This window comes from Lonchura striata, chromosome Z (genome assembly GCF_050655825.1).
Source record: "Lonchura striata isolate lonStrDom1 chromosome Z, ASM5065582v1, whole genome shotgun sequence".
Lineage (NCBI taxonomy): Eukaryota > Metazoa > Chordata > Aves > Passeriformes > Estrildidae > Lonchura > Lonchura striata.
Window position 1 is genome coordinate 19,540,001 of NC_140740.1, and position 12,738 is coordinate 19,552,738.

Here is a 12,738-nt window from a genome sequence, read left to right on the forward strand (position 1 = left end):
AACATGAAAAAAAGTGGAAGAGTTAAACTTTAGTCCTAGAACTAGTAGATGGTTTACTAATAATAGATGAAAAGGATTGTTGCTCTTCTCAATGTCTTGTGGATATTTTATTGCCAATTTATTTATTTATGGTATTATAATTTATAATATTTATAATTATTCATTTATAATATTATTATACTCATAATTTATTACAAATTGCCAACATGATCTGTTCCAAGCTGGAAAATGACTGAAGTTATTATTTAGATGCTGCTGACCAGAATTCTAGGTTCAAAGTACTGTGAAGTAATGAAAATTCAGTGAATTCTCAGAAAAAAGAATTTGGAATCTATTCAGCACAGCTTTTTTAGATATCAAAATTAATTTAAGAGTATAGAGGGTTTAATTTTTGGTCAGTCTTTCTTTAGGCACTCTATAGGGTTTTTGGGTTGAAACAAAATGACCAACAGAGCCATGATTGTTATGTTTGCCACTAATACCCTAAACTCCCTGTCCAATAGACACACACAGCAGATGGCTGATGTAAAAAACCTGATGAAAAGTAAATTCTATCGCTGCTTTGTGCGGAGAAGGGTTCTGAACTTTCATCCACTAACATGCTGCATGAGTTTTTTGTTTTAACACTTTTCCTTTGAAATATCAATCCCCAGTTCTCCAAAGGAGTTCCTAGTCGGTGCTCCCTCTTTTGCAAAATGCAAGCTAGACTGAATGAAAATCATGTGGTATAAGAAAGATTCTACTTATGCAGCAATAGGTAGAAACTAGTTGTCTTATGTTTTGTGCACTGTTTTTACAGCTTGAATATTGAAGAGCATGAAAGCTCATGAGACCGTAATTTGAAATAAGTTTCCTCTTAAATCACCTTCCAGTCTTCCTGCCTCGACACTCAAAACATGACCAGAAATTAATTTTGTGCTACTGCTTCTCTCCACTTTCAATCCCAGCTCTACCAGAGATGCATGAAAGGATGCTAGCAGATATCCAGAAACACAAATATGAATGAACTGACTTACTATACCCTCAGTTAGAGAAACAATGAAATTGAATAACCAAAAGAAGAATTTGGGCAAATCCAGAGCGTGAACTACTAGTGATGCCAAATTGTTTCTTACCCATTTTTCTTGTCTATATTCCCTATATTCTTTACATGTATATTTGTAGCTCTGTAGGCTATTTTTGTATTCATAGTACTTTTCCCTAACCTGAAAGGCAAAAAGACAAAGCACATTCCAGGGGCTCCAAAGTGGGGGTCCAAGGCTCCTATCCTATCTTGGTTCTTCCTGGGAGCTAAGGCTGAAAACAGTACTCCAAGACACATTTGCATAAACAAATTCCTACCTAGAGGAAGGTGGGATTTAAAAGGGTTGAACTGGAGGGGAATTACCTTACCACATATGTCACATTGTCAAATATGCCAATTTGCAAAATCTATAAAAATTGTATATGCATTATGCTGTGTGTACATCTTCTGTGTTTTCCATCTGGTGAACTATTACCTTTTAAAGGTAACCCATTTTTATCACTCTAACTGTGTCTGGCTCATGATTTTAGGACCAGGAAAAAGGCGTCACTATAAGCAGATAACAGCTCATGGCTTCTCCCCATGAAATCCCCACAATTCCCTGTTCTGCAGCTCTAAAGAAGCCTAGTTCAAAGTGACCATCTGACTCTAACATACTGCTTGCACACAGAAAAGTGATTTCTGTCAACAATTCATGGTAGGAGAAACAAGATTCCTGAACTAAAAAATTCACAGCCCCAAACCCAGCAAAAACATAGTGTTCATCATCATCTACCAAAGTAGAAGATGAAGTATTTATTCAAGACATACCTTGAACTGAATGCGATTGCATTTGATAGTATTTATCCAGAAGATGATCAATTTAGCTGTTAACTTTCTTTTTGCAGTGTGGGGTGCTGAGAGTTATGGGATGAGGGATGGAGGGTGAGGGGATGGGAAACAGAGAAAAGCAGTACTAGCCATCAGGCTTCAATTCAGAAAGGTTTGAGAACATTTTTCAAGTTAGATACACATTTTTCCAGCAGAATCAGTCATCCAGGGAATACCCATCTCTAAAAAGCTCTAAATGTTGAGTGAGAAAAGAAAACCACTAAGAAAATTAAGCTGCATTCTAAGTGTAAGCAGTCAAAGAGTCATCAGAAAATGTAGCCACATCTTTTCATCATAAACTGAGGAAAAAACCCTCAATGTATAAGGTACTCCATTATTCCAAGGTTTGTTATAAAATGGTTGGTTGTTGGGCAGAATGATATTGTAAGGGGTGGAGGACTAAGAGAGCTAACATTCCAAGTTATTAATTTTTTCAGTGTGTCAGCTGCCTAAATAAGACATGGAGTCAAGGATATTCATTCTTTCTAAAAATGTTGCTCCTTTTTGCTCCAGAGATTATCACAGCTACAAAAGGGTTGCTATGACTGTTTTAATCTAAATCAAATAATTAATTTTAACAAACTCTTCTCATTGACAAATTGCCATGATGCTTCTTTTAATAGTTCTGTAACATGCTTAGTTGTACACATGAAGAATAATGTACAATCAGAACATATTTGAATCTCTATGCTATAGCCAGAGAGACAGAATGTATAGAGTGGTGCTGGTAACATGCTATTTTCTCAAACCCCTCTGTTTCAAATATCTGTAGTGTTAGGAGGAGTGGTTTCATTGGGTATTAATATAAAATATAAAGCATGAAATATGTATATTAAGAATAATATTATCCATATAAAACTGCTATTACCTTATATGATGCATTATGTTATATGATGTATGCAAATACCATGAAAGTATGATGAACACTCACAGACCACTGAGAAGTCTGCATAAGTCTGAAAAGCTATATATAATTAGGCAGGCAAACTATGGTCTCAGTTTTGAAATTAAACATGCTCTCACATTCTGCTGCTGGGTATCTCTCAACTTGATATGTCTTGAAACCTCAACATCTAATGACACAAGGCAACATGTAATAACACAAGGTGCTGTACCTCACTGGCCCCAGATAGTTATCAATATATAATAAATGCCAAGGACCTGTTCATTCTGGTTGATGGAAAAGGCAATCAAGGTTTAATGAGTGCAAAATCACATTGTATTCCACTGCTTGCTAAATAACTGGAGGTTAAAAATGTAAAATTTAACTCTGCCACTAAGAATGTTAAACGTACAGTGTACTCCCGAGACTGCCATCATTCACAACTCTCTGCTGCTTCCACAGCACAGCGTTATATGTGAAAAGCAGTAAGCTTAGCATAGGTTCTTCAAAACCAAGACTATTTATATGGCAACTGAGATAATGATGTAAATATGGAGATTTTCTGCTCTGTTTTTTCAGAATGTTTGCACCTTGTCTGAACCCCTAACTTGATACAAAGATTACGTTATGACAGCATTTAGATGTCATAGGTACACAGCTTAATGAGGAAATTCTTGTGGTGGCAAGCAATTTAATGAGGAAGTTATGGCATTGGTATTTTATCTTTTAGGCTTATGTATTAAAAAACCAGTAATTTTTAAAAGGTCAAACAACATAATCAATCCTAGTATTTAGTAAATCATCTGATCAGATTAAATAAATCATCAGTATTTAATAAATTATCATATTTGAGATAACACAGTTAAGAAAAAGAATAGAGAATATAGAACAGAATATATTCTATATAGAATATAGAATAGCTAATAAAGTATTCTTTTAATTGGATAAAGTAATTGGATAAAGTAATTCACACTATCTAAAAAGTAGATCTCAAATAAAAATTTAAAATATTGTGATGCCAATAAAGAAATGCCAACATACACATAAATAATGAAAACAAGTCAGTCTGCAGTATACAGAATTATTCTTGACTACTCACGCAGAAGTTTAAACATTACAATGGTTCAAAACCAAGTGATATTTATCTCTTTAACTTTAAAATCACAATGTTTTGGAAACAAATTAAGTTTTATGAGTCTTTCCCTAGGACTTCAAATCATTCAGATTACCTGCTGTGCACTTTGCTTATAGTGAACTCCATGCCAAATTTACCAAAGCGGGATGACAATCATATATTTGAAAGTATTTTAAATAAGAAACATATAGGTACTGTATCACGACAGTAACTTTAAAATACTATACTTAGGTGTCTTGTGCCTTTACTGTATATATCAATAGAAGTTCTCTCACAGAGCAAATATTTTTGAAGTAATAGTTTTTAATCATCTGCAATTATTATAAAAATGAGGAATTCTATTTTTCTGGTGTATGTCTCTCTTGATCAATACAAAAAGTTTTACTTCTAGTGAGGTCAATACTTTAACCTTGTACACATAGTTATTTTCTATTGTTTCCTGAAAAGTAAAACAAGATTTGGATTGTATACAATGATTCCAGATCCAAGCACCTTCTTCTCTCTTACTGTAGAGATACCTTCCCATATATATCCATCCAAAGAGAAAAGGAAAATAAAATAAATAAATGCATTATATGGCTGACAGTGTGTGTATGGATTATAATTTTATTTTGAGTTCTGTATAGAGTTCAATTAAATTTACCATGGCCTACCAATGGAGAAACAAAGTAAAAGGATGGCAATAGAAAACATAGATTTTGTTACAGAAATATACTTACAAATGAATAAGCATTGCCATTGAACTTTTCCATTTTATTCCAAGGACATTTTGAAAGCATTTTGCATTTCACTGCCAGATCATGTTTGACTTTATGCCATTTATATATCTGATTGCAAAATGTTATCCTAAAGTCATCTAAGAGGTAATGGGTGTTTCCAGCTTTTACACTAAAGCAAGGAGATGCAAGAGCTCTAACAATCTTAGTCATTGACATTTACAACTATGGGGTTTGTTTTTAATACAGGGCAGTGAGCAATGTACTTAAGGCATCAAAAGATGGTTTATAGCACACACTAAAGGTGAATCACTTTTTTAGTAGATTTATTAGCTAGAGGACCTGCAATCTCAAGAGGAAATTTAGCCAGATTTAACCCAAGTAGTGCTGTCTCTTATAGTCATTTCCTTTGAAATTCTCAGCAGATCTCAGGCATCTAAAATGTCTTATTCAGGGATGTTGCTTTTTTCCCAAGCTGGTTTCTGCTACCTTGGGTAATGGCAGAGTACTCATTAACAAACTAATTGATTTTTATTAATTATCTGTGGTGTAATCTTTTTTTACTGATTTTTCCCCTAGTATCTAAGCTTATTAAATGCAAATACACAGTCAGTATATAATAAGTCCTGAAGTAAAGTGGACTCAATTATACTCATTGATTTTAAAATCAAGTACACTAATATATATATATATACAAATATATATAAACTCTAAGTTTTAAAGGATTTTTACCAATATAAAAAGAAATTGGTAAGAATTCATGATAAAAATTCAAAACTGAACATATGAATTTAAGAAACCCCCTGTGTAAATTGACCTATTAATGCATAATTCCTATTCCCATATTTGATGCACAGATTTTGAATGAAACAGTTCTGAATGGTACAGAGTAATAAATGCTACCAATATTATAATTAAATATGGTTACAACTATTTTATTCAGGATTTTCTTCTGGATATATTTAATGTATAACTTATTAATTAGATATTAAAAACACAGAACCTGGATATTTATAGTTTTCTGACAAGTAAATTGTCAGCACCCTCTGCTTGAGCCAGGAGGGACATTTTAGAATATCTATCTGACCTTTATGAAAATAATTTTAGTCAGAACAGCCCAGTATTGTTAATTCTTATAAAAGTAAAAAGCCACTCATGTGGGCTAGCTTTCATATAATGCCTGATAAAAAACAGCGACCGAGACCAATTAACAGCTCCACAATGCAGCATATTCTTTTTGGCTTCATGGCTGTCAGACTTTAACTGTTACATAAAACACCAGAAATTATAAAACCTCTGATTGTTGTAGCTTCCATTCCTCTTTCATCCACAAATAAGAAACTCATTAGGAAGAGGATTTTAGTCTTAATGCACATTTCTTCATTGTGAACCAGGCAGTAGTTTAAAAAGTTGTTGACAGCAAATGAGGTGATCATGGATGCTTTCAAGGTGCTATGAAGGACATAGTACATACAAACTACAATAAGTAAAATAGATCCCAGTAATTATTTCCAGCAACTAATTTGGACTAATGTTATGATCACATTCACCCCTTATCAGTTCACGCTATACTTGAACCTTTTATTTATTTGAATAGGTATCTCAAAAGTATTACAAACTCTTATTAATAGATTGTTTTAAATATTGAGCTTTATATTTGATTTTCCATAAATACAGTAATTTGTCAGATGTCACATATTGTTGTTTTTATTAATTGACCAAAAAAAGCTCTGATAGATGGAAATTTGGTTTCAGTTTACAAGCATGTTCACAAACATGTACCCCAAAAGAAGGTTTGTATAAACATCGGCAACAGTAAACAACATTAAATCGCAGGACAGAATAAGAACCTAATGGGAGCTGCACCAAATTGATTAAAATATTTGACTGGTTATTTAAATAAAATTCTCCCACAGTCCTAAAAGTACTGTACACTAATTATGGCACATGTTCTAGATAGTGCTGGCTGCCATATTACTAATATTACTATGCAGGGAGAAGTAAAAAAAAAAATCTAAACTTCACGATGATATTCTAAGTTAAAAATAGCAATAGCAATAATTTATGTCAGATGTTCCTAAGGGAACCAGATTTGTCTATATGGACAGATTATCTGCAACATGAATTATGAAAAGTTCTGATCCATATCTGATGGCATGTGAGGTTTAGCTGATTAGAAGTAGCTAGAGCTAGATGGATTTTCAGTATTTAACCTTAACTGTTAGTAGTCTTTTTGAAAATCATTGATTCCTCTGGTCTTTTGAATAAACCATCTTTTTTTTTCTTACAAACATATTGTGACTCTGGATAGAGGCAGTTAATATTTCTAAAAAAAAAAAAAAAAAAAAGATAACAGATCAACGGTATGCAGGTGTTAGGAAAGAAAGAGTACAATTCTGTCCAATCCCTATATTTTTATGCAACAATACTTTAAGTGACATCTAAGTTTATTATGCCCGGAAGAAATTATCAGAAAGGTCAGGTTTTCTAGACGAGACTTTTCTAGCAGCATTACTATTCTCATTTTACTCCCACACACATTTTATGTTTGCCAAGTAGATCAATACCATCCTATTTCTGCACCTCCAAAAACAAATAAAAAATCAGATAACCATGCAACACAGTTATATGAAAAGAACTAGTACTATTCTTTTAGTCGTATTTATATAACCAAACTCATTGGGCAACATATCAAACAGCATCATAACCACTATTGTAATTCCTGGGGCATATTTCAATGCATCAGTTTTAAAAATTTGAGAAAAAAATTCAGCTAAACTTGCTATTGTATTATTTGAGTATGATACAGCTTCATGCAATTACTGTGTTTTCTGAAAATGAGTTCTGATAAGTAAGTTATTATGATGGGATTACATCTGGAAGATTAAATATTTGATATATCAATAGAAATTGTACATGTCAGTTGTCTCTGCTCCCCATGTTAAAGCCTGCTCAAATATGCTTCCTAAAGCAAAATTAAACTAAAATAGTTATTATGAGAGATGAAGAGCACTCTTTGGATCATCCTTGAGCAAAACTGATTGCAACAGTTCTAAACACCCATTTTTGCCATAGTTATGTTATTTTTATTCCTAAACCCATAAATCATGCTGGTTCCACTGCATCAACTTTTAAGTAAAACTAAAAATATCCCCCCAAAAAATATGTAACACATTAGTCCAAAGTCTGTCTACTATTAGGCAGATAGATGAATAGGCATGTGACAAGAGAAATACATGCAAATATCAACACACAAATCCCAGCTGCAGCTAGAAATAAGGTAATGATACCTTATACACAGTGCTTAGCACAAGCTTTTTAGTAGTTTCACTCATCTGCTTTTTACTACTAGAAGCAAACTCTCTGCATCTTGAGTATTCAGCAGAAATTTCCCTTAACAGCTGAAATGGAGAAAATTATCTTCCTGACACAGAGAGGCTTTGGTTACATAAAAATTTGTATTCGTGTATGCTTCTACAGAAAGAGTTCTCTACATTCTTTGTGCTTCTCTGAGAAAGAAAGGTGAAATCTTTATATCTTTATATCATCCATACTGACTGCACCAGGGATAAAACAGGATTTAATATAATATAATATGGTGCAAAAGTATGAACCCAACATTTAAACAATAGTAAGACGAAGAAAATCACCATCTTCAACACTTTCCAATGTGGGTCTCCAGATTCATATACATTTTGGGTATTGAAAATAAATCTGACAATCATCTCAATTTTGACCTCATGGCATCTAAGCAAAATGAGGTCTAAGACACATTTACGTAAGATTGGGAATTATACAAAAATCCCAAAAGGGAATGCTAGAGATGTCAAAGGAGGAAGCCTAGTCAAAGTGCTAATACCTATTTCTCCCATAGCATGAACATGAGCACAAGTTTTATGAGATGACCCTGACCTGCCACTTTCTTTTGCAAATTACTACTGCCTTAATTATTTGCATCCATGAACTCAAATGAAAATACTTAAGGATATATCAATATGCTCATAAATCATCTGCAGGCAATAAGTAATCCAACATAGATAATTAGAGAATTTACGGAAGGCTTACTCCTTCTGTTTATCTGCTTATGACATTTGCAGTACAGCCCTAACAGCAGGATAATTACTAGATTTATTCATCAAACAAAATCACGCCTTCTGGGAATGCACAGGGACTCTGGTTTTAGGACTAATAAAGACATTTTTCACCAAAACTCAAGTACTAATTTGCTCAATAACTAGCTGCAATAAGCTTTTATGGAAGCACTCAAAGAAAAGGCTTGGCACCAGAGGGCAGATAATTAAAGGTGCAGTATCCCATACAAAAGTCTCTGAACAATTCCCTGACCATATTAAAATTTAATTGTTGAATGTTAATTGAAAAAAAAATTAGTCATTACTGTTCTATCTGTTTCAGTAATTATTCTTCTCATATAAAAATATATATCCACATATATGCAACAAAAGAAAACATCTAAGATTTTAAAAAATATTTACATTAATTTCTACTAACACCTGGAAATAAACTTATTTTTTAGTAAAACTAGTGTAAGTATTTTAAATATTTGTGGAAGACTATGGATGCAGACTAGTGCACTATATGAGTACCCAACTAAACAACTCCTTCCTTCTCTTCTCTGCACTACAGAAAAAAAAATTACAATAAAATATTAAAAGAAACCAGAAAGCACAAATCCCAAACTATTTGATCAAGGTTATTTTTACTGATGCAAAAATTTAAAGAAGTTTTGCAAACTAGCCCACTCTTTCCTTTAGTATTTTTCTCATAATTTCTTTTAGTTTTGTCCCTTTTCTGATTTTCTAGTCTTAAACCAGAAATCCAGAAGTCCTTGAAGCTTACAAATTAACAATATCCTCAGAAATTAAGAATACAGCTTTTACAGTACTTGCCAGGCAAAGGACATGCACATTCTCCATGTGTACTGGTCTCAAAATTTGGCTATTTGGGTCAGGATGGGTGCTCTCTGAGACACTAAGCTTTTACAGTACCAGAATGCAGCACAGCCCTAGGCCAACTGTCTGCTGCAGAGAAATGATGAACTACACAAAATGCAGACTTTTAAACTAGTACTTAATTGTTTAATATCATGGCTCTTGGTAGAGCATTGTTGCTTGAAAAATAAATTGGATAATTCAATTAAATGGCTACAGAAGATATATCATATCAGCTGTAGAAAGGCACTAACCCCAGCCTGAACTTGACGTCCCACATTGCTTCACTTATTTGACAAATGGATTCTTGAAAATAATTGAAACACATGGCTGCCAGCATAGGTCAATAATACTTTTTTGCTATTCAGGCTCTTAACAGCTTCCATTTTTTCTTGCACTGTGCCATTCAGGGCAAAGATTGCATTTTCCTGGTAAATCATGCAAACATTATTACTAAAATGTGACTAAATGCAATGAAAATGGACTACATAAAAGTAATGGCACTTAAATAAAAGAAAGACCATCTAGGGCAAACACTTAATGTCGGATTTAAATACTATATGATATTGCTTCTATTATAAATTTGTATTATAAATGTAAGAAGGCAAGCTTACCAACAATACACATACTACCATTTGTTTAGCTAAACTAAACAGTGTTAATAAGAGATCAGTGAGGAAAGGCTTACATATTAACCAGTTGGGAGTATTAATATATTTTATTTGGTTTGCATTAAACAGTCAGCACACAGAAGTATAGTATATCAAAGATATAGAAGAGATGTGATTTTGAATTTCTTTTAGCATTGATATGTAACTTTTTGTAGTGTACCTGTCTGGATGGAGATGTCTTTTTAGTGTTTGAAAAAGTTTCTGGAATCACAGATGTAAGAGGTATTAATTAAAAATCCAAATCCTGTAGAAAAGAAAATCACATTTATTTGCAGTGATAAAGTTACAATTTCTTGGTAGAGTGATTTACACTCATTAAGTCAGAGAGAAAGCACATCAAAACCAAATATTAGAGAACTGTAGCAGAGAGACCACTGGCATTTCACCTTAGTATTTCTTTTATATCATACAATTTTTTCAGTTGTTTACTAATCTCAGATTTGGTAAATCACTCCAGTAAAAACCACAGATGTTTATGGAGAAGTGACTAGAGGTTTGCCTAATGGCAATTACAAATAAATTAAAAAACCCAAACCAACAGAACAGCAAAAATCAGGAAAAAAAACAAACAAACAACAACTGGTAAACATCCTCTGTATACCAGACTTCATCTTTCATTCTCATACTCTGAACAAGTATTTCATTTCTCCATAGGCATAAGGAGAAATTAAGTTTTAGCATCCTTTTTGCAGTAAGTCTTTCACTCATATTTAGGAATTAATACCAAGATTTCAATATACTAATTCAATTATGTGGTGTTATGGGTAATATTGTTAACTTAGATCTACTAGGAAAAAAAATCTTAAACCATCTTTCTCATCTGCATTTCTTTCATCATTGCAGCAGAATTTTGTGTATCTTACCTACTTTATTGCCATTTTTCTTCATAGATGTAAAGACACATTTCTACATCTAAAGATGTTCCAGCTGCAGAAGAAATTTTAGTGCAACTTCAAAAAACACTTAAAAATTACATGCTACTGTAGCTAGCATATGTGTGCCAATCTATGTGTGGAAATAAAAGAAAACAGTGTATAAAAATATGTCAAGCAGAATACTACAAGATATTTAAAGGAAGACTCACCAAAAGTTATTTTTAAAATATTTTCAAAATGCTATTAACAAATTGTCACCCTAATGCACCTAAATGCAATATGAACTCACTGAATTCTTGCCTTAATAATTTGGCTTTGTTTTATAGGGTGCTTAAGACAACAGCTTTATCATTTTACGTAACATTTACTTCAGTACATTAAATAATAATCTGGGGAGTGCTTCCAAAAACAACCTTGAAACCTCCAAAATTAGGTTTTGTCAACAGCTTTCCCACCTTGGAGCTCACTGTTCAAATGTGTACTTTGATACTGTTTTAGCACACACTGCCTAGTAAATATTTGCCCAGCTGAGGTTCAGAAGATAAACAATATTTCTTTCCTTTCTAAAAACAAATTGAATTATCTGTGCCTTGAAGAAAGCACTTTTAAATAAACATATATCTTCCCAAGCTGCTCTCCCACTTATTCAACATATGCCATCACTGTTCTGAGATAAATCTAAATCAACAGAAAATGCAAAATAGCACAAAACCAGTGTAAACTGTTTCATGCTCTGCCTGTGTTCCATTCAACCATTCTCAGGTTTTGTATTTTAAATTATTCTTAAGCCCATAGCTACTAAGAAAGCTGCTGTGAAAATTAGTGGCACGATGAGCAGAAGAACCTTCCGAAAATTTGGAAAAGACAAAAATGTAGAAAAACATGAAGGTTTATGGCACTATATTTCTATAATGTAACATATTACTAGGACTTGGAGCCACTTATATAACCCTCCAGTACTGTGCAGAATTCAGAAGAGCAGCTGAAATGGATGAAGAGGAAAATGATGAATTACTGGTCATAACCCTGCTCTTACTGAATAATTTGAAAAACCATGAGTGCCTTTGTATATTAATCAATTCCCATCAGATAGTTAAGGAAAAAATAACATAAACTATTATTTGAGAAGAAATGGACTTTTCTTCAGAAATGTTATTAAAAAATAAGAGTTTATTATCATGTTTTTGCAAATGAAGTTAACCCAAAGTTTTATAGTTTTATGATTTTAAATTAATTTTAAAAGTCTAACTATGCTGTAGCTGCATATTTTCTTGACCATTGCCACATGTTGGGAAGGGGTAGCACAGAGGGTGCACGTGTTATTGGTTGTGGGCTTACACAGGGGGTTTTGGTAGTTAGTGTTGCCAATCCTTGAGCTCAATTTCAAAACTCTCAAGACTTTTCCCAATTAAGGATTATGGAAATGGGCCTGGTGAGCCTAGAGAGTTTTGAATTTTGAATTGTGCTTGTCAAATATTAAGCAAACAATGGTATCTCCAGGCTCACAAGGCTCTGAAGAAACTATGTCTATGAAATTACATAAATCAACAGAAAATATTTTGTGGTGTATGTCAGAGACAATTTTATAACAAACAGCATATAAGAAAACAGAAAC